Here is a 14567-nt window from a genome sequence, read left to right as displayed (position 1 = left end):
TCAACCAGGCCTCACTGTTATGTACTTTAAACCTCCTGAATCACTCTGGTAGGAATGGAGCAACATGTAATGACTTGGAGACCAATTTACAATGTGCTTACACAATTCATCTTGGCATCACTGAAGTCAGTGGATGATTTGCCACTGAGGCCTACAGCCTTCAGTTACAGCCACCTACTGTACAATGCTGTGTTCATCATAAAGTGACATCTTCAAGCGAGTTGGCACAAGTAGAAGCTGCCCTCTTCCTAGTGCTTACATGCCTGTGGGCAATGAATGAAAGGCGGGTGGACACCATGCATCTGGCCTAGTAGTAATGACTGCTTTGCTTTGATATAATTACTGGTCACATTAATTTGTTGTCTACGGAACTATTTAATGCTTCTGAGTACCCACCTTAAGTAGTAACCAGAACATTTTTTCATTCACTATTTAAATCTAAGAAGATGGAAAACTTATATGCAAATTAAATACACAGATTCTTTTAGCTCTCTACTCAGTAATCTTGTTTCATCCATACAGCTTTTCCCTGCCTCCCAGGACACAACTCGGTTAATGAGGCCAACTGCACAGACATGTTTTCTCCTGGAAAACCACTACTGGTTTAGGAAGAAATTACTCAACTTTATCTTGGGAGGGGGAGCAAGTCTCTTTGCAAAGACTTCCCCACACTCATTAAAGAGAAATTAAACATCTAAAGGTAGAAATAGTCAATTAACTGTCAGATAATAACTTTCTGCATTTTGCCAAGTTCCCAAACCCACTTCTACCATATGGCCCCATTTGAGCCAACAAAAATGAAGGTCACAGTCCAGCCAGCCTTTCTGCTGGGAAATCAAAGTCTAGAGCAAACAGCTTTGCTATGGACTCTTTCACTCCATGACAGACTAGATTCCATCATGTGTGAGATACGATCTCCAAGTCCACCAGCAAAACAAAGTGAGTCTCTTTGAACCCTGTACTGAGGGCTAAGAGACACCCCCCCCCTCGGCACTCTCCAGCTGCCTTTCCCACATATAAGCTTCAAGCTTCTTGGCATTCCTGTGTTCTGTAAAACAAAGACCAGCAGACAGCGGACACTTTGAGGAAGCCTAGATGTCTGGCCATGGAAGAAATTTTCCCCTGCATACCTTTATTCATGTTCATCACTGAAAACTGATGATCTAAGGAGATTTAAGTAAGCCTCATGCTCACCTTCAGCAGGTACAATGAGAAGGGCTGCTGCAGCTAGACCCCAGTGTTAGTGGAAGGACAAAGTAATATATGATTGCAGGAAAGAATTTTAATACTGCCTAAACAGGCAAGAGGTCAGAAGAGATTCAGAGCAGCCCTGTGGAGAAGGACTTGGGTGTGTTTGTTGATTAGAAAATGAACATGAGCCAGCAGTGTACGCTCACAGCCCAGAAAGCCAACTGTATGCTGGGCTGCATCAAAAGGAGTGTGACCAGCAGGTCGAAGGAGGTGATCCTGCCCCTCTACTCTGCTCTTGTGAGACCTCACTTGGAGTATTGTGTGCAGTTCTGGTGTCCTCAGCATAAAAAGGAACATGGAACTGTTGGAACAAGTCCAGAGAAGGGCCACGAGGATGATGAGGGGACTGGAGCACCTCCCATATGAAGATAGGCTAGAAAGTTAGGGCTGGTCAGCCTGGAGAAGAGAAGCTGCGTGGAGACCTCATGGCAGCCTTCCAGTATCTGAAGGGGGCCTATAGGGATGATGGGGAGGGACTCTTCATCAGGGAATGTAGTGATAAGACAAGGGATAATGGGTTCAAACTTAAATAAAGGAAATTTAGATTAGACATAAGGAAGAAGTTCTTTACTGTCAGGGTGGTGAGGCACTGGAATGGGTTGCCCAAGGAAGTGGTGGATGCTCCATCCCTGGCGATGTTCAAGGCTGGGCTGGACAGAGCCTTGGGTGACATGGTTTAGTGCACGGTTTCCCTGCCCATGGCAGGGGGTTGGAACTAGATGGTCTTAAGGTCCTTTCCAACCCTAACTATTCTATCATTCTATGATCCTAAGAACATTTCAGCATTGCAGAAGAAAACTGAATTGGAGCAACAGGCTGGAGCAAGCTTCTCTGGAGCAGTGTCTCCCCTGCCTTTTAATGTCAAGGTGAAACTTCCTTGCTGTCATCACGGCATTTTACCACAAGGCTGCTGCAAGAAAAGGGGGCTGGACATCAGGACCTAGGGAATCCCATCAAATCTGTGTTTATTTCTCTACAAGAAATACTAAACTACACTTCAGCAGTAAACGCTATTCAGGATTTACTACAATCCCAACCTAATCTAATACATTTTTGTCAGCAGAATTCTGTGTGGCTTTAAATATTTAAATTATCCTGAGAGTGTTCAAGGCCAGGCTGAATAGAGCCTCAGGTGATATGGTCTAGTGTGAGGTGTCCCTGCCTATGGCAGGGGGCTGGAAGTGGATGATCTTAAGGTTCTTTCTAACTCTAACTATTCTATATTTCTATGAGATGAAAACATGCTCTCAGATAAACATGATCAAATGCTAAAAAATAAAAATTCAGTTTACTTTTTTCTATTATTATTTTGCTTCATTACCATGTGCTTTGGAATAAATTTAACATCTTTCAGCACTACACTTAAGAATGTGCAGTACGAAAGACTGAGCAGTGCCCACAGGCCAGCCGTAGAGAAGAACACATATTGCTGTTTTTTTATTAAGGTAATGACTTGTTGGTGGAGTGCTATATAACAAGTAGCACAATGTGTTTGGGAATACAGCCTAAAACATGTGAGACAGGGTGTTTTTCTCATTCATCAGCTAATTCTGGTCTGAGCAGGTTTTTATTCTGCAGGCAGGCAGATGCCCTCCCAGAACTCAGGAGTCTGAATACAGGGTTTGGTTCCTTAAAGTTATCCTTTGGGTACCAAGATGGCAGCACATCAAACCACATGGTGCTTACAGAATGTCTAATTCCAAAATCTCTGGATCCTTTTGTAAACATGCATTAAACCACTTGACATTCTTGTGAGATGTAAGGCAGATGTTATTCCAGCTCATCAGTGGCTGGGGAAGCCAGGACACAAAAAATGTTGGAGATTTTTCCCTAGGATATGTGGGCTGGTGACAGAGAAGCAAAGAGTCCCAACTGCTGGCCCCAGCCTTTGGTTGGAGTCCTGTGGCCACTCGCATCTCAAATTCAGGGAGTTGGATAACCATTTTCCCAGAGTGAAATTCCATGGCTTGGTTACGCGCTGGATTTTGATGCCTCAGTATGTGATTGTCCCCATTTCTCCCGTAATCTGCTGTGGAATGAGCTGTGATGACGAACTTCTGACACAGCTTGTTGCGGTGGTTGAAATGCCACAGTGCATCAGGCCCAGGACAGCGCTTCAGACATGGAACAACCTGAGGGTTGCCAATCAACATCTGACCATCTGAGAAGAAGGCATGCATCTGCAGGCTAAAAGTTTTGCTGCCCCAACTTACTATTTACTATTTAAATAAGCAAACTCAGGGAGACAGAACATCCTGTAAAGGTGTTTACGTCTGTGTTGGCCCCACCTTTGATCCCATGGGGTTAGAGTATACTACCCTATTCTTTCTTCCCCTCAGGATAAGGATTGGTTCCCTGATGCAGTTCTCTACTTTTCTCTTCCCACCCACACATACACAGAGATAAAACCATTCCCTATAGCAGACTGGGACTTCAGTCAAAACCTAATTATAAACAATGATGGCTCAACGGCTTTTTTCAGTTTGTGGTTCTATGGATTTGCTATGCAAACTATCTGGCTTCAGACACCCACCCCCCCACCACCCCCCCCCCCCCCCACCCCCCGGAATTTACACACCAGCTTGCCTCAGTTGGGAAGTAGCAGAAGGTAGCAGACAAGGGGTACATGGGCATGCAGTACAACAAAGGGGACTAGAACCGAGAAATAAAAAGCAGCCCCAGCTCCTTTATGCTGGTGTTCTCCTTCTTTCTGCCCTCTGGTAGGAGTGTGCTGGCAGTCGTTCTAATGGGAGAGAGAAAATTGGCATTCTGCATGTGCTTGTCAAATATGATGAAGGAGCGACATACTTGGATGGGATTTGGCCTGTCAGTCCCTCCACAGCCTTCTGGTGTAAACCTCAGTGGGACAGGACACAAGGTAATGCAGCATATGTGTCTGACTCCACACCAGCCACTGCTTCACAATGAGGTGTATGTCAGGCACCTCTGGTTAAACAAGAACAGGCTACTTTTTCCACATAAGAAACTTAAAGATGCTGAGTTTTGCTGTTTGTTTTAATTTTGACTGGAATAATTATATCAAATGATTGCCAGGGTAGGGCAAGATATATTACAGTATTTCAGAAAACAAGGCAATTTGATTTGTCCACAGCTACTGTGCACAGTAGCTGTTTTGGTGATATCTTCCTCTTTACTGGTGCTACATTGTCACTGCTGGATTAAACCCTTACAGCATTTAGCTAAACTCACTGATTATCTTGCAAAGCAGTTGTAAATCAGGAGTAACTCCAATGAAGTCTTGTATAAAAGTGGTAGAAATTAGTTTCTAGCTAATACGATCAGTTCCTGACTTGGTTTCCTAGCAGTGGTGGAAGATCTCAGCCCTGCCTGCTGCACATGCAGTTACAAAGCAGGAGTCACCGCAGCAGACAGCGTCTGACACATCCTCTTTATATTACTTTAGTGGCACTTTGAGCAATGGGGATCTCTGCCTCTGATCTGTGGCCACGCTGCTGTCCTCAGAACTAGCATGGATGGGAAAATACAGCACTACAGGCAAAGATAATCTTTAAGACTGTTTTGGCAGTGCCTTTGCCATTCAGCTCACGTGTGCTTTACTGCCTCTTATTACTGACCATGGGAAGCAGCTCCACCAGCACTGGGTGCAGTGGTGCCATTTCATCGTATTTCAAGACACTTTGAGGGATGACCCTGCAGTCAGAATGCTGCAGTGATTCAGCTTCTCCCTCATTCTCACATCTGGACAGCTCCTGCAGCAGCACCAGCACCTTCACTGTGCAGCTCCTGAACATAGTCTTTCCTCTGTATCTCTCCCAAGCAACAGCAGAACCCCTGAAATTTGGCTCTAAACTGAACAGTGACAAAGCTGCTACTACAAGAAAGACACTGAGGTACTGGAGCAGGTGTAGTGAAGAGCAACAGAGCTGTTGAAGGCTCTGGAGCACAAGTCTGATGGGGAACAGCTGAGGGACCTGTGGGGGTTAGTCTGGAGAAGACTGGGGGGGACCTTATCTCTCTCTCCAACTACCTGAAAGGAGGCTGTAGTGAGGTGGGGTCGGTCTCTTCTGCCAAGTAACAAACCATAGGACAGGAGGTAATTACCTCAAGCTGCACCAGGGGAGGTTTAGACTGGAGATTAGAAACCATTTCTTCCCCAAGGGGATGATCAGGCATTGATTGGAACAGGCTGCCCAGGGAAGGGTGGAATCATTGTCCTTGGAAGTGTTCACAAACCATGTAGATGAGGCCCTTATGAGATGGTTTAATGGTCTTGGCAATGCTGGGGGAATGGTTGGACTTGATGATTTTAAAGGTGTTTACCCAGCAGAGTGTATGATTCTATGGTTGCAGGAGGGCTGACACACAATATGTTCAACAAGCACACAGCAAGAACTAACACATCACTGCTAGGCATTGGGACTAACAGCTGCTCCATGAAAATGAAGCTTATGAACAGCAAGAATTTGAAATACCTCCCCGAGCTGTTGCCTCCCTGCCTTTTTGCATGGCTTTAAAAACAAATACTTTTTTTTTCTTTCCCCTTCCTTTGTCTTTTTCTGTTAAAAAAACACAGGCCTCTAAGTCAGGTCTTGTGATTTTCTGATGACTGTGAGAGTGGTGAGGCACTGGAACAGGTTGCCCAAAGAAGTGATAAATGCTCCATCCCTGGCAGTGTGCAAGGCCAGGTTGAACAGAGCCTTGGGTGACATGGTCTAGTGTGAGGCATTCCTGCCTATGGCAGGGGGGTTGGAACTGGATGATCTTAAGGTCCTTTCTATGATTCTATAGCATGAAGGGCAACAAACTGAAAGGAGGTGAAGATACATGCAAGGTGCCTGATGGAGTGGTATGCTAGCAATGAGCTTCACTGAACTGTAAACCCACAGTGTCTGGGAAACATACATCTAGACTGGACAAGAGCATAATCCAAACCTCAGTCCTATGATGTAGGCTGGAAGTGCTTCAAGACGCTGGATGTCTAAAGCTTTTCTATGATACACAGCTCTTAGCAGAGCATGAACTAAATGGTGCATTTGAAGTTTCTCATGACTTGGAATACTTCTCAGTCAGAACAGAAGCAACACAAAAAGGACTTGGAGAGCAATTCTGTTACACAAGAGAGCTCTGGAATTCACGCAGCCAAAAGATGCTTATCATCTTGCGATTCTCTTTTTCAGCCTTTTTTCTTGGCAGAAAAATAAGAATCTCTAATCTTCATATAAAATAGTCATTTTTATACTGGAAAAACTGAGTTCTGTGTTCTTGGGTACTGCCATTGCACACCTCTCCTGCCTGTCCCCATGACGAGCTGCTATGTCGTTCATATTACTCTGTCTAAATCTAACCATCTAAAATGGTTAATTTTCTTCCTCTGTTTCACACGTATGCACAGAGAACCGTTGAACAACTTTTTTCAACAGAGCTTACTCACCAAATAATTGCCATGAATTATCTATGATTCAAAGATGACTTCAAATGCATGTAACACAAGCACACATTATATATCTATCTACATACACACCCCCACATGGCTATTCTGCAGGCAGCAGTGGAAACCAGATGATCACCCTAAACATCTCTGTGCTATCTCACCAACTGGCCACTCTCCTGTCTCACCATCCTGTTATATCACAAGCCATTGCACCCTGTCTTTTGTCAAAGCTGAAGGACTTCAGTTGTATGTGTTTCAGTCCTCATAACCTAAGTGTGTGCCTGAAGTTTGCTGTCTTAGAAGGATGTCATTAAAATCACCAAACCTGTTACTGCTACATTAAGTTTCCCTTTTCGCTTGCAAAGTCTAGGATTCTTCCTTCTTTGGGTAATGGGGACTGTGGTCAGTTCATCAGATGCTCTTTCTGCTGCTCCTTCCTCCTCAGGGGAGGACTCCTCACACTTCCCTGCTCCAAAGAGGGGTACCCCCAAAAGAACTGAGTCAGACAATAGGATTAATGAATGGACTGTTAAAGACACTGTTGAGAGCATTGGGAAATGGGTCATGAAAGTGCTGGGACACCAGAGGATCTTCTCACTCTCCTGGTCCTGACCAAATGAAACCCCTAAAAACTGTGGGAGAAGAGCCCTGTAGTGCATATAAGAGACAGGCTGGGGAAGTGATGTGGATTGCTCTTCCCATGGGAAAGGCTTCCTTCACACAAGGACCTGGTTGTACTCGGTGGGTAATGTGCAAGGATGAGGACATCTGGTTTGTGCCTTAGGGAGATTTAACTCTGGGAGGGAAATCATCTGTGATGCCAGTTGTATGTTGTAGGAAAAAAACCCCTACAAATCCTTCTGCAACATGCCATCATGGAGAGACTATGTCACTGCCTGTCTGTGATGGCCCATGTAATTCAGGTGCTTCAGAATTCAGGAACTGTGGTTTCTTCAAACTCTGGCAGAACTTTCTATGATAACTGCTGCTGCCTAAATTTCTACCAGATCTCCAGACACTAGACTGCTGCTGTCCACACTGTCCACTGGAGTTTAAAACTGCTGTTTACCCCTGCTATATACTGCTGTGTGCTTCTATGGAAATAGGTAGAGAATCACAGACTCACAGTCTGGTTTGGGCTGAAAAGGACCTTAAGATCATTTAGTTCCAACCCCCTGCCATGGGCAGGGACACCTCACACTAGACCACAACACTCAAGGCTCTGTCCAACCTGGCCTTGAATACTGCCAGGGATGGAGCATTCACCAATTCTTTGGGCAGCCTGTTTCAGTGACTGGAATTATCTGGGGGTCATTCCTAGCAAGGCCAACCTAGAAATGAAGAAAGGCGCCACAGTAGAGCATTTTTCTGGTTGTCGCATAGGTTCACTTACTGGTTTTCATCTTCCATTAACGAAAAGCCAGACCTCTGCTCAGTACGCCCAGCATTGTTTGAACTTCGGTAGGGTGCCTTTTTTGCATTTCAGGATAAAGTCTAAGATTAATAAGAAAAAGAGAAGAAATTAAAGCAATAAAAGGAAAAGAAATAAAGTCCTCAGGGTTGATCCCAAGAAATTACGAAACTGTCAGGCTCCACAAGTTGTGCAGTAATCACTCAGAATGGATTATCTTATTAGTTGTCTACATCATTAAAGTATAAAACAACCCAACACATCAGGATTTATGGCCAATGAGAAGGAAAAGGTTTGTCTTGAAGCTACAAAGAAAAAGATAAAAGAGAGGCATATAATTGTTGAATGAACAACAGGATGAGCAGCTTATACATATTGTGCAATTAATAATCACTGAAGGCCTGTTGGGAGTTGCATATATCTGATAGATCAACCTACAAACCCAGAGTCCTGTTCTTTTGTGCAAAGGTATGCGGTCATTGCAGAGCAGTCAGCCAAGCAAGCAAGTAATTTTTTTTCCCTAATATGCCTTAAAAAAATGTTTTCAGATGGAAGCCTCCCCCAGAATCACCCTATAAAACTAAAAGTCTCAGTCATTAAAACTTCCTTCCTAGATAGGCCTCGGATGTTGACACAAAGCAAACCCAACCAACCAAAGCATTTACAAGAACATGCATACAGTGTCCCTCTGTCCCTGCTCCACATCAAGTGGTGTGGCCAGCTAAGGTTCTGAACAATGGTCTCTGCAGAACAGGGCACCTCAAGTTCATTCACTGTGGATTTACTGAAACCAGTTCCTCATCACAGCAGACAAAGGAGTATATAATGATCAGCAGTGAGACGGGAGATGAGATCACTGAATCTTCCTCGAAAATAATCAAGTATTAGGGAAAGATTTATTAACTGTTTATAGAATCACAGAATGGTTTGGGTTGGAAAGGACCTTAAGATCACCCAGTTCCAACCCCATGCCATGGGCAGGGACACCTCACACTCGACCATTTTGCCCAAGGCTCTGTCCAACCTGGCCTTGAAGACTGCCAGGGATGGAGCATTCACCACTTCTTTGGGCAACCTGTTTCAGTGACTGGAATTATCTGGGGGGAATTTCTAGCAAAGGCCAACCTAGAAATGAAGAAAGGCGCCACAGTAGAGCATTCTTCTGGTTGTCACATAGGTTCACTTACTAGCTTTACTCTTACATTCACGAAAAGCCAGACGATGATGAACAACTGCAGCCCTAATTGCTTCAGGTGCCAAAGAGAGAGGTTAAGTGAAAAGACACATTTCCAAAGCCTGATGGCTTCTTGTAGTAGGTGGGATGCATTGCAAGGAGCTTTCAAAATCCTCCTGGGCACATGCTTAAACCTTTATCACTTTTTTAAAACGTAACCTTTGGATGTGCAGAACTAGCATCGAAAACAACACTTATGTGCTTTGATGGATTGGAGTCACAGAAAGACATGATGATCAGGAAGACCTGGAGGAACTACAAGTCAACTGACAAGTAGGCAACCTAGTACAGGAAATGTCAAACTATTGTTGCATATCCATTTGGATGTGTGTGTTTGTGTGGCTGGGCCAGCTTCTCCGACATCTTCCCTTCTGAAGGAAGTGGGGTTAGCATCTATGAATAAATTAGCCTCTTGATCAAAGTTTGATTAAAGATCTGAGATGAAACGATGGATTGTTAAGGCATGTGTTCAAAGCATGCTTAATGTATGCATGGATCTCTCTGTTTTTCTTCCTGTGGTTTCTTTCAAAGGGTCTTCTTCCTTTCCAACTGTAATCTCTTTACAGCAAAGACTGGAGTCCAGAAAGGATTAATCTATAAAGCCATGTGCTAGAATGTTCCAATTATCAGCTGAACTGATGAAAAAGAATACTTCTATGAAAAATGAACACTTCTTTTCCTCATTATTTTAGTTAAGTTGTGTGAGGTAAAAACAGGGGAGACATAACCGTCAAGGTTTCTTTCCTTCTTCCCAAACCTCAATTAATGCAAATCCTTTGAGATCCTAACAGCTGAGGCACTGAGGGAATCCTCACAGTAACCAATGTGCTATATGAATAAGGCTGCAATTTCCAAGCAACCTGGTGATATTTAGATACATCTTTCCCACTGGAAATGGGAAAAGGTATGTCATTCCCCTTATACCTTAGCCTAGGGGCGCTGGCCTGCTTTGTTGTTTTCAGCAAACTGCATTTTCAGTAAGCTGCATTAGCAAGTCTTATATTCTCCAAGCTTTGCCAGCTATACAAACATTTAGAAATAACATCTTAAATACTTAGGCACTGTTGTGGTTTAACCCCAACCGGTAACTCAGAACCATGCACCGCGTGCTCACTCCCCTTCTTCGCCCCTGCTCCCAGGGGGATGGGGAGGAGAATTGAAAGAATGCAACTCCCATGGGTTGAGGTAAGAACAGTCCAGTAACTAAGGTATAAAACAAACCCCTGCTGCTACCACCAATAATACTAATGATAAGGGAAATAACAAGGGAAGAGAATACAATTGCTAACCACCTGTTGACCAACAACCCGAGCAGAGATCTGGGCCTTCCAGGTTTATACAGTGGGCATGATGTGCTGTGGTATGGAATACCTGTTTGGCTAGGTTGGGTCAGGTGTCCTGTCTCTGCTTCCTCCCAGCTTCCCCTCTTCCCTGGCAGAGCATGAGACTCAGAAAGTCCTTGGTCAAAGTAAACATTACTGAGCAACAACTAAAAACACCAGAGTGTCATTAGCACTGTTCTCAGACTAAAGTCAAAGACATAGCAGTGCACCAGCTACTAAGAAGGAGAAAAATGACTGCTACTGCTGAACACAGGGCAGGCACATATTCAAAATATTGGTCTAAAACTCCCTCCTGCCTCCCTCTAATTCCCCATTTCTGCAATATGTTCAAGATCTTATCTATATCACAGTGACCTCAGCTCTTAAATACACAGGAGCAGAAGAGATGAGGGTGCATAATGAGTTCCCATCTCAAACAACTTAACTGCCCTTCAAGTGGCAAAAATACCAGCTATTTAGGAAAGGACTACCTTGTCTTGATGTCCTGGGTTCAGCAGTAGCAGTCATTTTTCTCCTTCTTAGCAGCTGGTGCAGTGCTTTTTGTCTTTCAGCCTGGGAACAACGCTGGTAACACCGATGTTTTCAGTTGTTGCTAAGTAACATTGACTCTGACCAAGGACTTTCTGAGTCTCATGCTCTGCCAGGGAGGAGGGGAAGCCAGGAAGAAGCACAGGACACCTGACCCAAACTGACCAGAGAGGTATTTCATACTACAGCATGCCATGCCCATTATATAAACTGGGGCAGTTACCCAGAAGGGCTACACTGCTGCTCAGGTCAGGCTAGGTATCGGTCTGCAGGTGGTAAGCGGTTGTATTCTCTTCTCTTGCTATTTACCTTATCATTAGTATTATTGGTGGCAGCAGTACTGATTTGTGTTATACCTTAGCTACTGAACTGCTCTTATCTCAGTCTGTGGGAGTTACATTCTTTTGATTCTCCTCCCCATCTCTCCAGGTGCAGAGTGAGGGAGGAGGCGGTGGGCGTGAGCAAACGGCTGAGTGGTTCTGAGTTAGAGCCTGGGTTTAAACTATGACACTTGAGGAAAAAGATCTTTGGCAGAGTCGCTCCTAAGCTGATTAGATTTGAGGGACTATGGTAAAACACATCCTCAGAAAACCTCTGGATTACAAACTCTGGGTTCAGGATGTAAAATTTTCTGCAAAATGGCCTTTGCAGTTTTCATCTTGCCAATACTAGTTGAGAAAAAAATGTGTTTTGCTAGGATTTGGTGGGATCAAAGCAACCAGGAGACTGCTAAGGCTGGGGAGAATTACTAAAAGCCAGTAGTTTAAAACCAAAATCTTCAAAAGTAACATAGTTACTGAAAAACCAGCAGGTTTAATTTCAGGCACCACACCTTGCAAACACTGGCCTTGGCATAATCCATTAGTTTCTTAGGGCTGAATGCTTGGTACAGGAAAAGGCAGTGCCTATTCTCTGTTTTTACAAACTTGATCTAACCCATTACTACGCCCATTTCAACTCTTGGTGTGACACACAGCAACATGTAGCTTGAATGGCTCAAATCAACGTAACTATTGCAGACAGATTGGGTTTGTAACGCTGTCAAATCACATATTATCGATCTGGGAGACTGATAGACCTAATTTAAATGTATGTTTAGCAGCAGAGCTGAGAGATAACAGGGCATCAGGCAGGCAACTTTTCTATTTGAATCCAAACAAGGTGAGAGAGCTGGGATGTTAATGAAGCAAATGGCATGCAGATTATTCACATTCCTTATCTTTTCTCTACTACAGATTTATAGTTTATAATCTGACTGCAAATCTTACGCACATGAGACACACAGGTGTAACTAGGGAGTCAAACTCTGTCATCTACTTGCACATTAAAATAAGAAACAGTTTATAACCAGAATCCCTTTGAAATCTGTTAGGATAAAATGTATGGAGGCTCCAGTTTCTCAGACTACACAGAATACATTGAATACAACAGGACTACACAGTGTACTGAAAGTAAGTTTTTAAGAATACCACTCTCCCTGTTTGTCTTCAATATGCAGACATCAAGAGGGTATTAACTGCTTACTACAGACAACCATAAACTGAAACAACCCCCTCAGCAAGCTGCAACTTAAGAAGCAACTGGTACAGATGGCAATGAATGCAGAGGAAACAGCCAAAGCAATTCAACCAGTGGGTATGGCAGAATTTTATCTGTGCTATGAGCAAACTGTGTCTGTCTTATCTGTCTGAGACACTGTGGGGTGTCAAACAACATCAGTGCTGTTGGGAAAATAGATCTGACAAAACGTAGATGCAAGTGCAATAATGAAAAATCAGAGGCTGTCACTCCACCCCCCCCACCCCCCCCAAATCATGTTTTGGGTTTTTTTTTAATTCTCTCTTCACTAACATAGAGATGACTTTCAAGGTCAAAAGATCATTTTTAGCATTAGTTCCAAACAAAAGCATTTTAAATGGAGAGTATCAAGCCAACAGCTTGCACTTGTCTGAACCATAGCAAGAAAAAATACAGAATAATTACTAGGGAAAACATTAGCCCACTAATAAGGAGAAGTAAATGTCCTGTAAAGCCTGAAGTGCATATGAAGGCTTCCTGGAAAATGGTTAAGTGCCCTCATCAGTTTCATATTTAAAAACTGTGGTTTTGAACACATTTATCATTTTCCATGGTTGAAGAAATACTTTATAGGACAAAGGGGATTTTGCAGTATTCCGAGAACTACAGTGGATCCCTTCTTTAGTGCATCCTCCAAGACTTAAAATGCTTCAATGTCTGAAAAAGAACATGACTCTAAGAGAAAGAACAAATTGAATAGCCTTGATCTCAGGCAGATCCAGGACAAAGCTTCAGTAAGAGCAGCCTCCCGTGCCTTTTATGTTGGAACTTGATGATCTTAAGGTCCTTTCCAACCCTAACTATTCTATGATTCTATGATTCTATATTACACATGAATAAAACCCTATTGCAGAGGTGAATGCAAAAACTCCCTTTCATCCAAATCCGCTGTTGTTTCTGAAACAAGGCTATTCAGAATCCTCATTTACAGATCCTGGGAAGTTCTCTGTCATTTAGGAGCAATGTAGGAACAAATCCCATGTCAGTACGTGTAACATTTCACAGCATAAAACCAGAGAGAGCAAAGTTTTTGCCATCCTTTGCAAAAGAACGTACCCATAAAGTTCCTTGAGAGCTACAGTAAGATTATTATGATTTTAACTAATCAGTTGTAAAACTGTAAGAAAATGCAACAATGGAGCAATCATCAGGGGAAAAAAACAAAAAGCAAAAACACCACAAGGATGGGGAACGCCCACCTGCCAGGCAGCACGGACAGAAATGCTACAAACCACCATGGATAAAAGAGGGACCAGAACTTGGCAGAACAATTACATAAAAGGCTTTCAAGAAACATCTGTCTTTGAAGACAGTGTATGTGGAGCGTACACAAGAAAAAAAACAAAGATCGCTTCCCAAAACACTGGGATAGCACAATGTTTAAAAATGGGAACATTTCACTTAGAGCAGACTAATCACTTTCTAGCAGTTTGGAACTAAAAAGCATATAAGTTGTTCCTCTCCCTAATGTTTTGAGTTAGATTCTCAAATATTATGATTTATAACTGATGTAATAATTTTTTTTTCCACATCTGATTAATGTATTTGAATGTTTTAGAGTACTGGAAATATGATATATACGCTGTATACAGAACAGAATACTGCCATGTCTAGCAGTGAAAAAGGGATACTCTCAACCACAAGTTGAGAAAACTTACCAGTTCCTATATATCCGACTAGAGCTATATGTTACCACAACTCCTGCCTCCTATACAATTGTTTTAAAATCTGTCAACTGTGGTCTTCAAGACATAATTCCCAAAGTATGGAACACAACATAATTCGTGTTATACTGCAGTATTTTATGTA

General features: G+C 43.1%; 1 long non-coding RNA gene across 2 annotated transcripts in view; it reads right to left on the bottom strand.

Annotated features, from left to right (window-relative positions):
• Positions 1-14567, bottom strand: part of LOC133209588 (uncharacterized) — a 53725-nt gene that overhangs the window by 1833 nt on the left and 37325 nt on the right. Inside the window, exon 4 of one of the 2 annotated variants that reach the window (XR_009724685.1) lies at positions 8058-8158. The exons of the other annotated variant lie outside the window; for it this stretch is intronic. This is a non-coding gene — a long non-coding RNA (uncharacterized LOC133209588). The remainder of the gene's footprint in view (positions 1-8057; positions 8159-14567) is intronic. 2 annotated transcript variants of the gene reach the window in all.

Source organism: Neopsephotus bourkii, unplaced genomic scaffold (genome assembly GCF_033783945.1).
Source record: "Neopsephotus bourkii isolate Nb327-2 ecotype Australia unplaced genomic scaffold, CSIRO-AGI_Nbou_v1 NB_348, whole genome shotgun sequence".
In the NCBI taxonomy this organism is placed as follows: domain Eukaryota; kingdom Metazoa; phylum Chordata; class Aves; order Psittaciformes; family Psittacidae; genus Neopsephotus; species Neopsephotus bourkii.
This window is presented reverse-complemented; position numbering and strand designations above follow the sequence as displayed.